The 21186-nt window shown below is 44.3% G+C and overlaps 2 long non-coding RNA genes across 2 annotated transcripts; one reads left to right on the top strand and one right to left on the bottom strand.

Annotated features, from left to right (window-relative positions):
• Positions 1-40: 40 nt before the first annotated feature.
• On the bottom strand, positions 41-18370 carry LOC112579208. The gene is made up of 3 exons (XR_003103689.2): positions 18258-18370; positions 17179-17289; positions 41-165 (listed from the first exon to the last, which is right to left on the bottom strand). It is a non-coding gene; the product is annotated as an uncharacterized LOC112579208 (long non-coding RNA).
• On the top strand, positions 15942-18466 carry LOC123329497. Its single transcript, XR_006545031.2, has 3 exons — positions 15942-16953; positions 17457-17573; positions 18335-18466. It is a non-coding gene; the product is annotated as an uncharacterized LOC123329497 (long non-coding RNA).
• Positions 18467-21186: the final 2720 nt, after the last annotated feature.

Here is a 21186-nt window from a genome sequence, read left to right as displayed (position 1 = left end):
GTAGTGAGGACAGCTGTCACGTCTGCTGCACACAATGGGTTGACGCTCCAGGAACTTTTGCTTCAGACTTAAGATTCCTCTGTCCAATAAACCATTGATGTCTCTGTCACTGTCTCCAGGCTCTTTCTTCTGCCTTGAGGCTGGGCAGCTACAGGGCTTGCAGACCTGTGGGTACAGTTCAACATGTCACATCCAAAAATCATTATCAAGACCCATGTCAAAGAGCCTTATTCCTGCGTTTTCTAGGAGTTTCATGGTTTCAGGTCCTACATTTAACCCTTTAATGCATTTCAAGTTAATTTTTTGTGAGTAGTTTAAGATATGGGTTCTGTTTCATTCTTTTACAAGTGAATAATAAATTATCCCAGCACCACATATTAAAGAGACTATCTTTTCTTCAATGAGTATTCTTGGCTCCCTTGTCAAACTTTAGTTGATCGTGGAAAGTCTCCTTTCTAAGCCTGATTCCTCATCTATGAAGTTAGTAGGTCTGACCTGATTTGGGGGCCTCAGAGTTCTGCAGCAGAATCCCCCAGGAAACATTAAAACCATTCACCTGCCTGAGCCTTACTTTTAGAGCATTTGTTTCACTTGGCTTGGGTGGGGCCTGGGCATTGATATTGTACAAACATGATCTAGGTGATTTTCATGTTCAGCCAGGATTGAGAAACGCTACACTAGACCTCACCTCCAGTTCTGGGTTTCCACTTTCATGGACAAGATCCCTTTAATTAGAAAACTTTACTCTTCTATGGAAGTAGCAAGGAGGAAATAAGCATTTTATTGAGGATCTGATAGCACACTTATGATATTTATTCTGTATAACAGTCTCTAGGCTGTCAGTTATCATATCCATTTTCAGAGTTGAAGTAATTGAGGTCAGAAAGTTTTGACATTCATTCAGCAATGCTTGCTGAGCATCTACTCTGTCTGGTGCTGTTGTAGGTGCTGGGGACACTTGATGAACAAAACAGATCAAATCCCTGCTCTCATGGAGCTCATGTCCTAGTCTGACAGATGAATAATTTGTTGTTGTTGTTCAGTCTCTCAGTCATGTCCAATTCTTTGCAACCCCATGGACTGCAGCATGCCAGGCTTCTCTGACATGAGCTTGTCAAGCTCATGTCCATTGAGTCAACGATGCCATCCAACTATCTCATTCTCCATTGTTCCCTTCTCCTCCTGCCTTCAATATTTCCCATCATCAGGGTCTTTTCTAATGAGTCGGCTCTTTGCATCAGGTGGCCAAACAATTGGAGCTTCAGCTTTAGCATCAGTACTTCAATGAATATTCAGGGTTGGTTTCCTTTAGGATTGACCAGTTTGATCCCCTTGCAGTCCAAGGGACTCTCAAGAGTCTTCCTCAACACACTTAAAAAGCATCAATTCTTCAGTGCTCAGCGTTCTTTATGGTCCAACTCTCACATCCATACATAACTACTGGAAAAACCATAGCTTTGACTAGATGGACCTTTGTTGACAAAGTAATGTCTCTGTTTTTTAATATACTGTCTAGGTTTGTCATAGCTTTTCCAAGGAGCAAGCATCTTTTAATTTCATGGCTGCAGTCACCATCTGCAGTGATTTTGAAGCCCAAGAAAATAAAGTCTGTCACTGTTTCCATTGTTTCTCCATCTATTTATCATGAAGTGATGTGACCAGATGCCATGATCTTTGGTCTTTGAATGTTGAGTTTTAAGCCAACTTTTTCACTTTTCCCTTTCACCTGCGTCAATCAGATCAGATCAGTCGCTCAGTCGTGTCCGACTCTTTGCAACCCCATGAATCGCAGCACGCCAGGCCTCCCTGTCCATCACCAACTCCCGGAGTTCACTGAGACTCACGTCCATCGAGTCAGCGATGCCATCCAGCCATCTCATCCTCTGTCGTCCCCTTCTCCTGCCCCCAATCCCTCCCAGCATCAGAGTCTATTCCAATGAGTCAACTCTTCGCATGAGGTGGCCAAAGTATTGGAGGCTATCAAAAGTTCCTGGTTTGTCTGGGATCATAAATATCTGTTATTTTTAATGTGGCTTTTGGATTATTGAGTTGGTTGATCAAGGAACACATCCTTGTTCAGTTCAGTTCAGTTCACTTCAGTCGCTCAGTCATGTCTGACTCTTTGCAATCCCATGAACTGCAGCACACCAGGCCTCCCTGTCCATCACCAACTCCCAGAGCCCACCTAAACCCATGTCCATCGAGTCAATGATGCCATCCAACCATCTCATCCTCTGTCCTCCCCTTCTTCTCCTGCCCTCAATCTTCCCCAGCATCAGGGTCTTTTCAAATGAGTCAGCTCTTTGCATCAGGTGGCCAAAATATTGGAGTTTCAGCCTCAACATCAGTTCTTTCAATGAACACCCAGGATTGATCTCCTTTAGGATGGAATGGTTGGATTTCTTTGCAGTCCAAGGGACTCTCAAGAGTCTTCTCCAATACCACAGTCCAAAAGCATCAATTTTTCGGTGCTCAGCTTTCTTTATAGTCCAACTCTCACATCCATATATGACCACTGGAAAAACCATAGCCTTGACTAGACAGACCTTTGTTGGCAAAGTAATGTCTCTGTTTTTTAATATGCTGTCTAGGTTGGTCATAACTTTCCTTCCAAGGAGTAAGCGTCCTTGAGGAGGTGACATATGAGTTGAGGTGTGAATGGCAGAGACCTGAGACCCCAGGCAATGGGAAACATAAATGTAAAGGCCCTGAGCTAGGAATGATTTTGTTATGCTGGGGACCAAATACAAGGCCCAGTAAGACAAGGCCAAAGAAGTGGGCAGAGCAGCCTTGGGAGCTTTGTTGGGGACAGTTTGGATTTTATCCTAAGTATGGTGGGAAGACTCCAGAAGGCTTTAAGCTGGGGAAAGCCAGGATCTAATTCAGTGATTCTCAACCAGGAAACATTCAACATCAACCAGGAAACATTCAACAATGTCTGGAAATATTTTTGGTTGTCACTTTTGATGGTTGAAGGTATTACTGGTATCTAGGGGGTAGAGCCAGAGAAGGCAATGGCACCTGACTCCACCACTCTTGCCTGGAAAATCCCATAGATGGAGGAGCCTGGTAGGCTGCAGTCCATAGGGTCACAGAGTTGGACATGACTGAGCAACTTCATTTTCACTTTTCACTTTCATGCACTGGAGAAGGAAATGGCAACCCACTCCAGTGTTCTTGCCTGGAGAATTCCAGGGATGGGGGAGCCTGGTGGGCTGCCGTCTATGGGGTCACACAGAGTCGGACACAACTGAAGTGACTTAGCAGCAGCAGCAGCAGAGGGTAGAGTAGTGCAAAGAAATAGAGGAAAATAATAGAATGGGAAAGACTAGAAATCTCTTCAAGAAAATCAGAGATACCAAGGGAACGTTTCATGAAAAGATGGGCTTGATAAAGGACAGAAATGGTATGGACCTAACAGAAGCAGAAGATATTAAGAAGAGGTGGCAGGAATACAGAAGAACTATACAAAAAAGATCTTCACGTCCCAGATAATTACAATGGAGTGATCACTCACCTAGAGCCAGACATCCTGGAATGTGAAGTCAAGTGGGCCTTAAGAAGCATCACTACAAACAAAGCTAGTGGAGGTGATGGAATTCCAGTTGAGCTATTTCAAATCCTAAAAGATGATGCTGTGAAAGTGCTGCACTCAATATGCCAGCAAATTTGGAAAACTCAGCAGTGGCCACAGGACTGGAAAAGGTCAGTTTTCATCCCAATCCCAAAGAAAGACAATGCCAAAGAATGCTCAAACTACTGCACAATTGCACTCATCTCACATGCTAGTAAAGTAATGCTCAAAATTCTCCAAGCCAGGCTTCAGCAATACGTGAACTGTGAACTTCCTGATGTTCAAGCTGGTTTTAGAAAAGGCAGAGGAACCAGAGATCAAATGGCCAACATCCGCTAGATCATAGAAAAAGCAAGAGAGTTCCAGAAAAACATCTACTTCTGCTTTATTGACTATGCCAAAGCCTTTGACTGTGTGGATCACAATAAACTGTGGAAAATTCTGAAAGAGATGGGAATACCAGACCACCTGACCTGCGTCTTGAGAAACCTGTATGCAGGTCAGGAAGCAACAGTTAGAACTGGACATGGAACAACAGACTGGTTCCAAATAGGAAAAGGAGTACGTCAAGGCTGTATATTGTCACCCTGCTTATTTAACTTATATGCAGAGTACATCATGAGAAACGCTGGACTGGAAGAAACACAAGCTGGAATCAAGATTGCCGGGAGAAATATCAATAACCTCAGATAAGCAGATGACACCACCCTTATGGCAGAAAGTGAAGAGGACCTAAAAAGCCTCTTGATGAGAGTGAAAGAGGAGAGTGAAAAGTTGGCTTAAAGCTCAACATTCAGAAAATGAAGATCATGGCATCCGGTCCCATCATTTCATGGGAAATAGATGGGGAAACAGTGGAAATAGTGTCAGACTTTATTTTTCTGGGCTCCAAAATCACTACAGATGGTGACTGCAGCCATGAAATTAAAAGACGCTTACTCCTTGGAAGGAAAGTTATGACCCACCTAGATAGCATAGTGAAAAGCCGAGACATTACTTTGCCAACAAAGGTCCATCTAGTCAAGGCTATGGTTTTTCCAGTGGTCATGTATGGATGTGAGAGTTGGACTGTGAAGAAGGCTGAGTGCCAAAGAATTGATGCTTTTGAACTGTGGTGTTGGTGAAGACTCTTGAGAGTCCCTTGGACTACAAGGAGATCCAACCAGTCCATTCTGAAGGAGATCAGCCCTGGGATTTCTTTGGAGGGAATGATGCTGAAGCTGAAACTCCAGTATTTTGGCCACCTCATGCGAAGAGTTGACTCATTGGAAAAGACTCTGTTGCTGGGAGGGATTTGGGGCAGGAGGAGAAGGGGACAACAGAGGATGAGATGGCTGGATGGCGTCACTGACTCGATGGACATGAGTCTGGGTGAACTCCGGGAGTTGGTGATAGACAGGGAGGCCTGGCGTGCTGCGATTCATGGAGTCACAAAGAGTTGGACACGACTGAGCAACTGAACTGAACTGAGAAGACAAAAACTGCGTGGCTTCACTTATATGTGATACTTAGAATAGTCAGCGGAGAAGGCAACGGCACCCCACTCCAGTACTCTTGCCTGGAAAATCCCATGGACGGAGGAGCCTGGTAGGCTGTAGTCCATGGGGTCGCTAAGAGTCGGACACGACTGAGCAACTTCACTTTCACTTTTCCCTTTCATGCATTGGAGAAGGAAATGGCAACCCACTCCAGTGTTCTTGCCTGGAGAATCCCAGGGACCGCAGAGCCTGGTGGGCTGCCGTCTATGGGGTCACACAGAGTCGGACATGACTGAAGTGACTTAGCAGCAGCAGAGTAGTCAGACTCACAGAAACAGAAACTGGAATGGTGGTTACTAGGGGTGGTTAGGAAATGAGGAATTGTTTAATGGGCCCAGAGTTATAGTTTTGCAAGATGAAAACATTCTAGAGATTTAGTTGCTCAACAGTGTGGACATACTTAACACTACTTAAAAGTGGTTTAGATGGAAAATTTTGTTATGCATGTTTCATCACAATTAAAAAAAAAAAAAAGATCAGCTCACTCTGGCTACTGAGTAGAGAATGAGCTGTTAGGTGACAACTATAGATGCAGGGAGACTAGTTAGCAGGTTATTGTAGTAATCCAGGTAAGAGATGATAATGGTTTGCATGCAGTGGGCAGCAATGGTAATGAGAGAAGTGACCAGACTTAGGACATCTTTTGGTGGTGGTTTGGATATGGGGATCAGGCTTTATGTCCAAGGTCACTCTGCCAATAAGTGGCAGAGCTGGGACTGAACGCAGGGCTGACTCCACTCTCACTTTCTCTCCCGATATCACACTTTCCAACATCATCTAATTGACTAAAACCTCACTGGGGTAGCATTTCTTGCCATTTTGATCCATTTCACGCTACTGGGTAGGTGGCAATTACTTCATATATTGTCTTCTAAAAAATGCCATGGCATATATTTCTCAAAGCCCTAAGCTTTCAAACACTGGTTTTATTTCAGCTCATTGCACACAAGCTGGTCTTTCTGCCAGCAGCTCCTAGCTTCACTGGCTCATCTGCAGTTGTGCTTTTGTGTGGTTTTAATTGTGAGGGGGAACTGCATTTATCAGCCTGTGGTTTTCTGTTTAGCCTGTGCATTGAGATCACAGACCTTATTCATGCTGGCAGTCAAAAAGCTTCTAATTCCACAGATACCTCTGTAGATAACTAATTCAGTCAGAATGCTTCTAATTCGCTCCCAATACCTGGTGGGGGAAGCCATCAGGGATGATCTCCTAAAAATTTTTGTTTTCACCTCCGTTTCTTAATGTTCTTAAACCTAAACATTAAGGTATTGCTAGGAAACCAGACAAATATCAGAGAAAAGGCTTTCTGAGGTCACCTGAGGACCAGCTTGTGTTAATGGCCACAAACTGCAATCAAGCTTCAGTGGTTGCCAAGGTCTCCTGAAGAAGTTGAATAAGGGGACTTCCCTATGGTCCAATGGTTAAGACTCTGTGCTTACATTGCAGAGGGCACAGGTTGGCTCCCTGCTTGGGGAACAAAGATGCCATGTGCTGCACAGAATGGCCAAAAAATTTTAAGAAAAAAAGAAAAGAGTAAAGGTTGAGTAAGGGTGCTGTGGCTGCTTTGTGGGGCCAGTTTATTTTCCCTTTCCTGGACTTTTCCTTACCTGATCCAAGGAAAGACCCTTAGGGAACTAAGCCACCAAATCTGGGAGACCACTAAAGCCTTGGCTTTCCATTCTCAGCTGCTATGGAGGCTATGCTTGGATCTGGGCTAAGCAGAAACCTTCTGCTGCTTCTGAGGAATACATCTGCTCAGCAAATAATGGTATTGAATGTATGTGGGCGGGTAGGGAAACCCAACAACCTACTCTAAAATTATGTTTAAGGACTCCTCCCCTGTTCTTTTTGACAGGTTTATGTAATCGATACTGTGGCCATAAAAGCAGATGTTCTCAAACCGTGGTCCCTGGACCAGCAGCATCAGCATCACCTGGGAACTTGTTAGAAATGCAAACACTTGGGCCCTATCCCAGACCTCCTGGATTAGAAACTCTAGGGCTGAGGCCCCACGATCTCTTGACAAGGTTTCTGGGTGATATTGACATGTACAGCCTTAGGAAAAATCCAGTCCCAGGAATCCAGCATTTGCCAGTTGAGTTTATACCTTGGTTCTTTTCCATGAGCCTCAGCCTAAAGGGAGGAGGTAATTCATGCCAAGCATCTGGCATGCTTCAGGGATGCAGATCCTCTTTCTGTAAAACCTGCTTTTCATGATTTGTTAGGCAGCACCTGGAGTTAAAATATGTGTTCAAAAAGAAGGGACTTCTGTTACAACTTAAAGATTATTGTTTTAGTGTAACTTGTCTTATCACAGTATAAAATCTGAATCACACAGCTTTTATTGTGGTTCAGAATCTATGCTTCTCGGAAAAGAGGAAGCTGGGGTCATGAGTACCTGTTTGAATTCTGCTGGTGGTGACTTCTGCACACATAAGGGCAAGAAGACAGAGAGACCCTCTCCTTCCTCACAGCCACTCACGTTCAGAAAATCCACTGGGTTCGGGGTCTGATACTTTGCCCAGTGGAAACTGATTAGAGCTCCTAAAAAGTCCAGGACCCAGGGCATATCCCAGGGCAGCTGTCCTTCTCCACCACCCAGAGATGCTGCCCTCTGCCCTCTGGGACTGTCTGTAAAGGCCAATTTGCAGCTGTGGAAGATATATAAGCTTTTTGTGTTCCACCTCAAATGCCAAGAGAAGGGTTATCGGAGGGAAGAGAGGAGAAGGATAAATGATAGCAAATTCCTCCTGGATCACCAGGCTCTGTTCATCTTGTGTCATTTTCTCTTCACTCAGGGTGACATAGTGAGAGTTCAGAAGTCACGTATTCCAGGGGTCACTGTGTGCCACATGGTACACTGAGCGCCTTATATGTATATATTATAGATAACATATATATTACCTTTGTTAATTCTCATGATGATCCTCAAAGAAGATTTAATCCCCATTTTACAGATGAGGGAAAGGAGGCACAGAAGTATCATCATTCTTCCATGCCTTTGGACCCACAACTAGAACTGTAGGGGAGGTGGGATTCGCAATGGCCTGGGGATGGACTGCAGAGGCTGGGACACCACTCGCCAGGCTATGGTGTAATGCTAACAGCTGTTGAACTTTGGCAGCCCCACATCCTGGTACAAGCTGGGCTTCAGGGGGACAACTGACACAGCAGTGTTCTCGACTTGGCTTGTACACAGGGATTGCCTGCGGAGCTTTCAACTAATACTGCTGCCTGGTCCCTTCCTAGAGACTCGGATATAACTGTGCTGAGGTAAGTGAAAGTCACTCAGTCGTGTCCAACTCTTTGAACCCCATGGACTGTACAGTCCGTAGAATTCTCCAGGCCAGAATACTAGAGTGGGTAGCCTTTCCCTTCTCCAGGGGATCTTCCCAACCCAGGCATCGAACCCAAGTCTCCCGCATTGCAGCCGGATTCTTTAACACCTGAGCCACTGAGAAACTCTATCATAGGGTCAGATGGAGCTTGGGAGGCAGTTAAGCACCAGGCATGTGCACATCTGGCCTTGACTTATAGACCCTTCAGAATGCAATCTTCTGAGGCTTCCCTGGTGGCTCAGTGGTAAAGAATCCGCCTGCCAGTGCAGGAGACACAGGTTCGATCCCTCGTCTGGAAAGATCCCACGTGCCTCAGAGCAACTAAGCCTGAGTACCATGACTACTGAGCCTGTGCCCGGGAGCTGCAGCTACTGAAGCCTGCAGGCCCCAGAGCCCGTGCTCCACAACTAAAGAAAAGCTGCCACAGCAATGAAGATCCAGCACAGCCAAAAATAAAATAAAAAAGAATGTAATCGTCTGTAATCAAACACACACAAAAACAAACCTCATCAAGTCCCCAGAGCTCTCCAGCAGCATGAAATCTGGCACTTCTATAAGCCAAAAGGGAATGGAAATCTTTGCCAAGTTTAGAAAAAATTCCCTGACTTTGAGCAATGTTTGACCAGTGTCTTAACAGTCTCTCCGCCCCCGCCCGGCCAAAATACAGAAATGATACATTCCAGACACATCAAGTCAGTTTTCTACATAGCTTCTTATGTATTTAAGTTAAAAATGACCCTAGTTCAGTAATAAAGTGGCATGATTTTCTTTTTTTAATTTTTTAAAAAAATTTACTTGACTGTGTAGGGTCTTAGCCGCATCATGCAGGGCCTTGTTGCGGTGTGTGGGCTCTGGTTGTGTCGCATGGAGCCCAGAGCACACAGGCTTCAGGAGTTGCCGCATGTGGACTTGGTTGCTCTGTGACACGTGGGATCTTAGTTCCCTAACCGGGAATCAAACTGCAACCCCTGCATTGCAAGCTGGACTCTTAATTATTGGACCACCAGGGAAGTCCCATGATTTCCTTTAAAAAAAAAAAAAACAAAACCCCGAGTTTATAAATCCAAGCAAGTATTTCCCTCTCCGATAAATCCATTTGAGAATGAAGTCCCATGTTTTAGTGATGCTGTCATTGCTCAAGACTCCGTGGGGATCCTTTCAGAATTCCCTGAGGACTGTATTAATTAAAAAAAAAAAACAAAAAAAACTTTGCAGATTATTTAATCATTGCCTTGCTCTTTGATCAAAATTGGATTTACTTTGCTTCTTTAATGTCTTTGCTCCCCTGATTGGCTCTGAGTAATGTCTAGCAATGTTTGCTACTCTAATCCATGGTCCATCATGTTTTGTCAGCATGAGATTATGCAAATGAGTGTAGTTCAGGCACGGAAGGCATTCCAGGGTTTGTGATGTGGCAAATAATGAAATGCTCTCTTTATATTATAACAGTTTGTTCTAATGTGTGTTATTTTTGTCTCTCCAACTCAGCTCTTTTGTACCACCCAAAGGTCTAAGGTGTCTTAGAAATATCTCCACAGTCCCTATGCTTGGCACATAGTGAAGTTTGATTGGTACTTGTTGGTTGATTAAATAGTGGTCACAGGTTTTCGCTGCCACGTGGATGAACTTTCTCAGCAGAGGATTCTACACAGAGGAAGACTGTAGGAGCAACGGCTCATGAAAGTTGCCCCAAGCACTTTTTTTAGTAACAGTGCTGAAAGGATAGTAAGCAGAAGGACTGCTAACTACATAAAGGACAAGCAATTGTAGAGTTGGAAGGGGGCCAGTCACTGGAATCAAGGTGGAGGTGAAGCTGCAGCCCCATCAGTCAGTAGCTCAGTGTTGAGATACACAACTTCCTGTGTTTCAGTTTCATCATCTGTGAAACGGGGATAAGACCCTTGCATTGCAAGGTGCAGAAATGGATACATCTGGAGTTGGGCACCAGTGACTGAACTGGAGATGAGCTCCTGGGAAAGCAGGTGCCTGGGAGGAGGCTCTGGCCTTCTGGGGTCAAGTCTCTAGTTCTCTCAGTATCACAGACTTCTTTGGAAATGTGGCAGTTATGATACTGTTTTTTTATTGTTAGTCACAGCTCTCTGGTTACTATTCATAGCTGTCCTTTGCAGAAATGTTGCTGTCTCAGCTCTGCATTTGGAAAAGAAGAAAAGGACATGTTGGTCCAGCTTGGGCTAGAGTTTTAAGGGAAAGGAAGATAGCTCTGGAATCTAGTATCAAGCTGACCCCAGAGCTCAGCAGGAGAAAGGTGAGACCCAGGGGACGTCAAAGGGAGACTCTTAACCATGGGGTGCAGAGCACCCCCGCTTTGTACCTCTTCTTAGCTGAGGTCGTGCATGTGTTTACAAGACTTCAGCTGTTGTGCGAGGGAGACTGGCAGGTGGAAGTCTCTCTGCTCTTCGGAAGGACCCACCAGCTTTGCAACACCTTGTTTCTCAGTGTTCAGGAAGCCTGATTCTGGGTCCTCAATCTGCCCTAAGAACCTACCTAAACTTGAGAAAGGCACTACACTCCTCGGTCCTAGCCCTGTTTTGTGTTGGTTGGTTTGTTTTTAGTTTTATTTAAAATTAATTTTTATTGGAGTATAGTTGTTTACAATGCTGTGTTAGTGTCTGCTGCGCAGCAAAGTGAATCGGCAATAGTGTACATATATCCCCTCTTTTTTGTATTTCCTTCCCATTCAGGTCACCAAAGAGCATTGAGTAGAGTTCCTTGAGCTATACAGTAGGTTCTCATTAGTAATCTGTTTTATATATAGTGTCAATAGGCTTCCCAGGTTGTGCAGTGGTAAAGAATCCATCTATCAATACAGGAAATGACAGAAACGTGGGTTTGATCCCTGGTTCAGGAAGATTCCCTGGAGTAGGAAATGGCAACTCATTCCAGTATTCTTGCCTGGAAAATTCCATGGACAGAGGAGCCTGGCAGGCTACAGTCCATGGGGTCGCAAAAAGTTGGACACGACTGAGCGACTGAGCACACACACACATCAATGGTGTATATGCGTCAATCCCAATCTCACAGTTCATCCCACCTGCTTTTCCCTCAGGGTCCTAGCTGTTAAATGAACATTATCACCTCTATCTTATCCCCCAGTCATGAGAATCCAATAAAACAATGGAAGATGAGTAATACACAGTACAGATCAAGACACTCAAAAATCAAAGCTTTCTCAGATGTCCTGAGTTTCATTCTATGAACAAACAGGAGCTTGGCTTTTTCACGCCTCAGTGACAGTGCCAGAACTGAAAATATTTGCTCTTGGAATTCCGTTGAGTTTATTTTTTGCATCCAAGGCTGGCCTGGAGTGTCAAATGTGACTTTGGCCATATTCGCAACAGTAATGATGCTGTTCTCGCCATGTCTTCTCTGTGCCTATCCCTATCCCCACCCAGAGTGTCTGCTACTGGTTTTAACCTTTCAGAACGATCACCCAGTGCTTCAAGGTGACCTGTGGGTGGGTAGCTCTCTTTTCTCCCGGATTATTTGCCTGCTGAATTCTTCTAGGATGGACATTCACGATCTCTCCCTTTCCATCCCTCTTGCAAAGAAAAAAGCCTTAAGCTGGGTGTTCATTGTGATCCGACTTGACAATGAGCTTGTGTGTGTGTGTGACTAATCTCAGAAATGACAAGTGGTTTCCTTTCCCCTTTTCTTAAAATAACTGATTCGGACAAGAAGAAAAAAAGTCCAAGTGTGTAAGAGTCGAAAGAGCACTTGCCCAGTCTTCGCCCTGGAGGAGGGACGGGGAGACGGGGAGTTGCCACCCATCTCCTGGGTTTGATGACGACTGGAGCGCGCTGCCATGGCCTAGGCGTGCCCCGGGATCACTGACAGCCTTGTTGGCGCAGTGGCAGGAGAGAGGGGCCCAGAACTGTCCCTGTGGCTGTAGCTTGGTAACAGTTCTAACTGGAGGGGTGACTAAGTCGAAACAGTGCAATCTTATCTGTAAAACGGGGACACTAAATTGGATGATTTCTGAGGTCCTTTCAGTTCAACTTAGTTCAATTGCTGAGCTTTAAGAGAACAAAATTCAAATGCTACCAAGGTATTTCTTTTTTTTTTTAATTGAAGGATAATTGTTTTACAGAATTTTGGTGTTTTTTGCCAAACATCAACAAGAATCGGCCACAGCTACCAAGGTATTTCTGATCCACTTGGTCTTTTATCTAATATTAGTAAAATAGGTTTGTGAACCCGGAAGCACTTCAAAAAGGCATGGCTTTCTATATTATCTACTTGTTAATGATAATCTGAGACAGTTTCAAAGCTTGATGTTCTGACAACCAAAGCCCTAAGTATTATAGAAATATTTACTGAGAAACTACATAACTAGCACTATCTAGTTTAACAGAGGGGCTTCTGCTCTTTTCCTCTTTACAATAAAGTTGGAGAGGGGAGGAAGAGACTCATATACATAAGAAATAACACATGGAAAATCTATTAAATGCCAAATTGGAAAAATCAAGTGTTGTGGGACCTGTGGAGGAATGAATGGCAGCCTGTGACTTGTAAGAATGGAGAAGCTGACTCAGGATGACCTGCTTAGAGAATGAGAAGTGTCTAAAAGAGTCTAACTCAGCAAAACAGAGAGTAGGAATGGTGGTTGCCAGGGGCTGGGGAAGGGGAAATAGGAAGTTGTTCAATGGGTACAATGTTTCAGTTATGCAAGATAAGAAAGGTTCTAGAGTCCATCTTGGGAGAAGGCAATGGCACCCCACTCCAGTACTCTTGCCTGGAAAGTCCTATGGACAGAGGAGCCTGGTAGGCTGCAGTCCATGGGGTCGCTAGGAGTCAGACATGACTGAGCGACTTCACTTTCACTTTTCACTTTCACGCATTGGAGAAGGAAATGGCAACCCACTCTAGTGTTCTTGCCTGGAGAATCCCAGGGACGGGGAAGCCTGGTGGGCTGCCGTCTATGAGGTCACACAGAGTCGGACGTGACTGAAGCACCTTAGCAGCAGCAGCAGAGTCCATCTTACTCCATAAGTAGTGAACAATACTACTTATTGAACATAAACCTGTAGTGAACAATGCTGTATAGTGCCCTTAACCATGTCTTAGAAGGGCAGCTCTCATGTTAATTGTTCTTGGGCTTCCCAGGTGGCACTAGTTTTAAAGAATCTGCCTGCCAATGCAGGAGACTCAGGCTCGATCCTTGGGTCGGGAAGATACCCTGGAGGAGGGCATGGCAACCCACTCCAGTATTCTTGCCTGGACAATCCCCATGGGCAGAGGAGCCTGGGGGGCTACTGTCCATAAGGTCTCAAAGAGTCGGACACGACTAATGTGACTTAGTACGCAGCACAACAATAATAACCACCACAACACGGAGGGGCACAAAGAAATTTTCAGAGGTGCTGGGTATGTCTATTACCTTGATTATGATGATCGCTTCATGAGTATATGCCTATGTCCAAACTCATCAAATTGTATACATTAAACACACGCAGTTTTTTGTATATCCATTATTCCTCAATATAGCTGTTTAAAAAGAAATGAGCAGAAAAAGGGAGGGGAAGAGAGAGAGAAGGAAGTAATTCTGGGCAGAGAGAGCCTGTGAGCAAAGGCAGAGAGGCTGAAAACACTGGGTTTAGTTCAATTCAGTCACTCAGTCATCCGACTCTTTGTGACCCTATGAATCGCAGCATGCCAGGCCTCCCTGCCATCACCATCTCCCGGAGTTCACTCAAATTCACGTCCATTTAGTCGGTGATGCCATCCAGCCATCTCATCCTCTGTCGTTCCCTTCTTCTCCTGCCCCCAATCCCTCCCAGCATCAGAGTCTTTTCCAATGAGTCAGCTCTTTGCATGAGGTGGCCAAAGTGCTGGAGTTTCAGCTTTAGCATCATTCCTTCCAAAGAAATCCCAGGGCTGATCTCCTTTAGAATGGACTGGTTGGATCTCCTTGCAGTCCAAGGGACTCTCAAGAGTCTTCTCCAACACCACAGTTCAAAAGCATCAATTCTTTGGCACTCAGCCTTCTTCACAGTCCAACTCTCACATCCATACATGACCACTGGAAAAACCATAGCCTTGACTAGACGGACCTTTGTTGGCAAAGTAATGTCTCTGCTTTTCAATATGCTATCTAGGTTGGTCATAACTTTTCTTCCAAGGAGTAAGCGTCTTTTAATTTCATGGCTGCAATCACCATCTGCAGTGATTTTGGAGCCCAGAAAAATAAAGTCTGACACTGTTTCCACTGTTTCTCCATCTATTTCCCATGAAGTGATGGGACCGGATGCCATGATCTTCGTTTTCTGAATGTTGAGCTTTAAGCCAACTTTTTCACTCTCCTCTTTCACTCTCATCAAGAGGCTTTTTAGGTCCTCTTCACTTTCTGCCATAAAGGTGGTGTCATCTGCTTATCTGAGGTTATTGATATTTCTCCTGGCAATCTTGATTCCAGTTTGCGTTTCTTCCAGTCCAGCGTTTCTCATGATGTACTCTGCATATAAGTTAAATAAGCAAGGTGACAATATACAGCCTTGATGTATTCCTTTTCCTATTTGGAACCAGTCTGTTGTTCCATGTCCAGTTCTAACTGTTGCTTCCTGACCTGCATACAAATTTCTCAAGAGGCAGATCAGGTGGTCTGGTATTCCCATCTCTTTCAGAATTTTCCACAGTTTATTGTGATCCACACAGTCAAAGGCTTTGGCATAGTCAATAAAGCAGATGTTTTTCTGGAACTCTCTTGCTTTTTCCATGATCCAGCGAATGTTGGCAATTTGATCTCTGGTTGCTCTGCCTTTTCTAAAACCAGCTTGAACATCTGGAAGTTCACGGTTCACGTATTGCTGAAGCCTGGCTTGGAGAATTTTAAGCATCACTTTACCAGCGTGTGAGATGAGTGCAATTGTGCGGTAGTTTGAGCATTCTTTGGCATTGCCTGTCTTTGGGATTGGAGTGAAAACTGACCTTTTCCAGTCCTGTGGCCACTGCTGAGTTTTCCAAATTTGCTGGCATATTGAGTGCAGCACTTTCACAGCATCATGTTTCAGGCTTTGAAATAGCTCAACTGGAATTCCATCACCTCCACTAGCTTTGTTCGTAGTGATGGTTTCTAAGGCCCACTTGACTTCACATTCCAGGATGTCTGGCTCTAGGTCAGTGATCACACCATCGTGATCATCTGGGTCGTGAAGCTCTGTTTTGTACAGTTCTTCTGTGTATTCCTGCCACCTCTTCTTAATATCTTCTGCTTCTGTTAGGTCCATACCATTTCTGTCCTTTATCGAGCTCATCTTTGCATGAAATTTTCCCTTGGTATCTCTAATTTTCTTGAAGAGATCTCTAGTCTTTCCCATTCTGTTGTTTTCCTTTATTTCTTTGCATTGATCGCTGAGGAAGGCTTTCTTATCTCTCCTTGCTATTCTTTGGAACTCTGAATTCAGATGCTTATATCTTTCCTTTTCTCCTTTGCTTTTCGCTTCTCTTCTTTTCACAGCTATTTGTAAGGCCTCCCCAGACAGCCATTTTGCTTTCTTGCATTTCTTTTCCATGGGGATGGTCTTGATCCCCATGGAATCAAGGTTTATTTAGGAAGCAGTAAATATCTTAGTGCATCAAAAGCAGAATGAGGGCAGTGGGTGGTAGAAATATTGGCAAAAAATTATATTTGAGACAGATTAAGGAGGACCTTGAAGATCATGTGGAGTCAGATACATAAAAAATAAGGGACTGATTAAACTAGATTTGTATTTAGTAATAATCTACTGATTATTATCAAAAGGAATTGCTTTGGGTGAGACTGAAGGCAGAGCGGCCAGGCAGGGAGAATAGTTTCTACAAGCACAGCATCTCTACGAGGCAGATTTTCCAAGGCAGCTCAGATCTCAAATAGACCTTTTATTTGTCTCCCTGTGTGCTTGTCACATGCCCTGATTTCAGCTTCAGAAAATAAAATCCTGAATCACAGATGATGTGATTGCTAATCTTGTAGATAGGTGCTGATGGATCTGTTGCCCAGGCAATTTGTGCCACTAATAAAGACCACCTGGAGAAGACGCCCTCGTGCAAAAAGAGGGTGGAGTGTGAAGCATGGTACAGGCTACTGGGGGAGGTAAATTCTGGCTTTTGGTGTCCTTCAAACTCATGGTGCTGATTGTCACATATTTCAAAAACAGTTAAGGCCTCCTTTCTCTGTAGGGATCAGGCTGTTTTACTCTCAGCTAGCCCCACCCTTCATGCTGCTGCTTATACCTCCCTCAGGTGCTTTATTTTCTGCCTCTTGCTTTAATTATGTCTGTGTGAATCTCTTGATCTTTTCCACTAGATGAGAGAGCTCTCTGGGGGCTTGCTGAAATTGCAGTTCATGTTGTATATCATCATTTCTCATCCATCAATTTTTGTGGAATTATAGAATCTTGGGCTGTAAAGGACAATAAAAACAACCCATTCTAAGGATGCCCTTAGACATCACAGACCATGTCTGGATGATTTGGATGGGAAGATGAGTGGATAGTTAAGTAGAAAGGTAGGTATATGGATGACTGGATGGATGGATGGGTGGATGGGTGTTAATCAAATAGGTGTGTGGCTCTATAAATGGTTAGACAGGTAGAAGGATGGATTGAAGATTGGAGGATGCATGAATGGGTAGATGAATACTACAGATGGGAGATGCTTTTTCATCGGAAGATGTTTACAGCAGCTCTAAGCAGCACTTTACTTTTTCAGATGCACAATTAAAGTCAGTTACCTTGTTCCGGGTGGGGTAGGTGTTCTGGTTGTGGTCAGCCACCTCTGAGTGTTTGCATGCTGAACTCTGTCCCAATGATGGGGATCAATGCTGAAGTTGATTCATTTCTTTCTATATCAGGAAGCAAAGGGACACACAATTTATACATCTTGCCAATGTAATTTTATTTTTCATGTAAGAAAAGCTTTGGGGATATTTAGATCACTGAGTCAAATGAGGGAGTGATTTAGAGGTAAGGGTGACCAAGCGTGAAAACTGTTTCCATTGTTGTTCTTAAGCACATGGGCATTTGCTGTAACCCTGACATCTTCGGGGATGATCATCTTCCTTTCTTCGAACGGATGGCACACTGTTAGGTGATTGTGGGAACCGAGGCCCTCCTGTACCTCTACCCGGTAAGGTGCCTTTGAACTTGACCTTGGAGAAGCTGACTCTTCTTGGTAAATAGCTCTTGGTGCTAATCATTATCTCTATCACCATAAATACTGAGTATTTATCACAAGTCATGCCATATGCAAAATGCTTTGCATGTGCTCCACCATCTGATACACTATACATTTTACCCAGATATGTTACTTGTCCTTGCCCACTGGAAGGATGGAGACTTTTTAAAAATAATTTTTTAAAGTTGTGTGGTTTTTTTTTTCTTGGCTACACCACACAGCATGTGGAATCTTACTTCCTTGATCAGGGATAGAACCCATGCCTCCTGCATTGGGAGCATGGAGTCTTAACCAATGGATCACCAGGGAAATCCCAGGATGGGGATTTAAAAAAAAATCTTTTGTTTACTGCTGTAATTCCAGCAGCTAGAACAATGCTGGCACAACATAGGCATTCAGTAATATTTATTGACTAGAGGGATGAGTTATCTCATCTATTTCTCATAGAGGCTCTAGGAGGTGGATATTTCCCTTTCCACTTCAGAGAAGGGAAAATTATGACATGGATCCTAGGTACCTTCAGAGATATTTTAGTTTTTTGCAGGAGGGTGTACCATCTGAGGCTCATAAGAAGGGAAAGGATGCATTTCGCCAGAAAAACATAAAGAAAATAAAACCCAGCTCAGCTTTGCTTACATAAGGCAGTTATGCAGGGTCTTTACCATGGGCTTGTTTCCCTCAACTGTGTTACTTCATCTTCTATTTACCACTAGCGTCTGTGTTGATGGAGGAGATATGCTCAAGGGCTCCAAGGCAGACGTGGAAGGAAGTGAATAAGGATGAAGCACACAGCACAGCCAAGCCTTTATGTAAAATGTTATCTCACTTCCTGGTTGAAAGCAGAGACAGGATTTCCTCCAGTCACGTGATCCGAACGAAGCGGCCCATCTCTTCCCCTCCCCATCTCCTTATGAGCCTACCCACCTGTTCAGCTCTTGGACAGAAAACCTTTGTCATCATTACATCTCCACTGCCCAACAGAGTAGCAGGTGTGCAGTAGGTGCCTCATAAATGCCGGTTGAGTTGATGGAATTTCTCCAGAGTAAATTCAGGGGCACAGCCTAGCTCCTAAGCACTCTCAGCCCTTTACTTATGCCTTCCGGTTGAGACTTGATCACACAATCCAAGCTGGGAGGAGGTGAGAGAAAGACTGGGCTCTGTTGACAGAGATGGTGGCTATTGGCAGGTTTCTATTTTGACCTTATCCATCATTTCCATTTTTCTCTGGCCTTTTGATTAATTGTGTGACTCCTGGTGCGTGTGGGTCCCTTTCATGCTTCATTGGAGAGTCCCACAAAATGCTGTTAAATCAATTAGGTTGGGGGGAAGGGATGAGAGAAGCGGGGGCGGGGCAGTGGGGGGAGAAGGGGGAGGCGGAAGTTCGATATGACTTTGCTGTTCAGACCCAGTTGTGGGACTGCAGTGGCAGGGGCTTCAATCCACAATCTCCTGAGCTGGGGCAGTGTGCATCCACATGGATCCTGCTTCCCATGTGAACTGCATCCAGTAGAGACAGAGACGGGACTTCCCTACACAAAGCTGAAATACCCAGGATGGGGTGTGAAGAGTCACAGCAATAGTGCCAAGAAAACGCTCTGAGAGTTTAGAGAAGGGAGGGTAGAAGGGAGGAGTCTACCTGGTGGGGTGTGCATGGTGATGGCAGGCAGAAGGGGTGAGGGAAGGTTTTCTGGAAGAGACAATGTCTGGCACTGGGTCTTGAAGGATTATGGGGTTGGCTGTGCAGAGAAGGCGGGAAAAGTATTCTGGGAAGCAGGTGTTTCCTAAGTCTCGGTAGAGTCTGGGAAGCCAGAGCACGTATGTTAAATAATAACTCCTCTGGCTGAACCAGAAGGTGCACAGAAGGCAAAAACTGCGGTGTGAAGTGGACTCTGTGGACTGGATCCTGGGAAGCCCAAATGCCCGTCTGGGATGCATTTAGGTGCAGTAGTGAAGAGTCCTGGATTTAGAGTCTAACCCTCTGGGTTTGAAATTTGACTTGCTAGCTGAGTGACTTTGCAAAGCTGCCTCGTTGGCATCAAAAGACATTCAGTTTACCCTCTCCTTGACCCTGTAGCAAAGCTGCAACAAAGATTCAGATAAACTGTGTAAAAAACTTCACACAGGTACGTGCTAAGCATTCAGTAAGTGATAACAGCTATATTTGGGGAAGGGAATGGCAACCCACTCCAGTATTTTTGCCTGGAAAACCCCATGGACAGAGGAGCCTGGCAGGCTATAGTCCATGGGGTCACAAAGAGTCAGACATGGCTTAGCAACTAAACAACAGCAACAACAGCTATATTATTGTTATTTTTGTTTTTAATTGCTAGACAGTAAAACTGCAAGAAAGGTTATATTGAAACATATAAGAAAGAAGGATGGAATATACTCTGGAAATATCTGGGATCTTTTGAGCACTTTGGTGAGCATCATTTATTAATGAATTGTTCATGAGAACAGATGATACTTTATTTTTGGTGCATCAAGGGTATAACACCATTTATCCTGAGTCACAGTGAACCACTGTGTAGATAGAAATATTGAATTTTTTTAAAACAAATTAGATAGTTTAAGCAGGAAGAACAACTCAATTTAGAGCTCACTTAAAAAAAGATTTATTGAGCATTATCATCAAATACCAAATTAAGCAGTGACCATACAAAGATGGATGGTCCATGGTCCCAGCTGAGTAGGGAACACTGACATGAAAATAAACGCAAAACACAACAACTTCAGTAAGTGAAGTTTGCACAAGTTTCTAAATTTAAGAAATGATTGAAATCGCTCTAGATAAAGTACCTATTGCTATCTGGTGACAGACAGCATGCCTAGGCCTATATTTTTTAAAGTAATGCCCATCCTTTTCATGGCTAACTCAGTAAATTTGAAACAATGGAATTACGGCAATGAAAGCACTGGAACCATAAACGTCATAAAGCAAAACACCCTGGAGTTTTGTTATGTTCTGAGGGACTACAGTTCAGTGCTGGGAATTCTGGGGACCCTTGAGATACCATGGCAACGGCTGACAAGCGGTTGGATGCTCTATCTATTCACCCTCATACATAATGACTCACTTAGGGAGGGAAGAGGGCGATGTGTGGTCATTGGCAATGCTAGGCTTCCTCTGAGCCTAGCGTCGTCTGTGTACAGCACTTGGTAGATGCCATCTCTTTTGACACTCAGCAGTAACCCTGTGGAGTGGAAGTATGACTCCCCATTTTATACACAAGGGGGCAGAACCGGAGAAATGAAGCAACTTTCCCAAGAAAACCTTCCCAAGACTGAGCAGGACAGGTATGTCAGACTCTAAAGCCCTGTCTGCATTTGCATTCTAGACTCTCGAATATTACACTTGTGAGGCTGACAGGGAACAATTTTTAATCAGCCTAACGCAGATGTATTGCATCCTTATAAAGAAACATTCCCTTTGCGGATGACACGCTACACGGAGCCGGAAGGTAGTGGTGGCAATTGCTTCTCTCCTGCTGTGTGAGGTGGCGATAACTAGATCAGAGAGTCTGTCTGCATCCCTCCCTGGTTTCTGACTGCCTGGCACCCCAAC

The sequence above is a fragment of the Bubalus bubalis genome, chromosome 15 (assembly GCF_019923935.1).
Source record: "Bubalus bubalis isolate 160015118507 breed Murrah chromosome 15, NDDB_SH_1, whole genome shotgun sequence".
NCBI lineage: Eukaryota > Metazoa > Chordata > Mammalia > Artiodactyla > Bovidae > Bubalus > Bubalus bubalis.
This window is presented reverse-complemented; position numbering and strand designations above follow the sequence as displayed.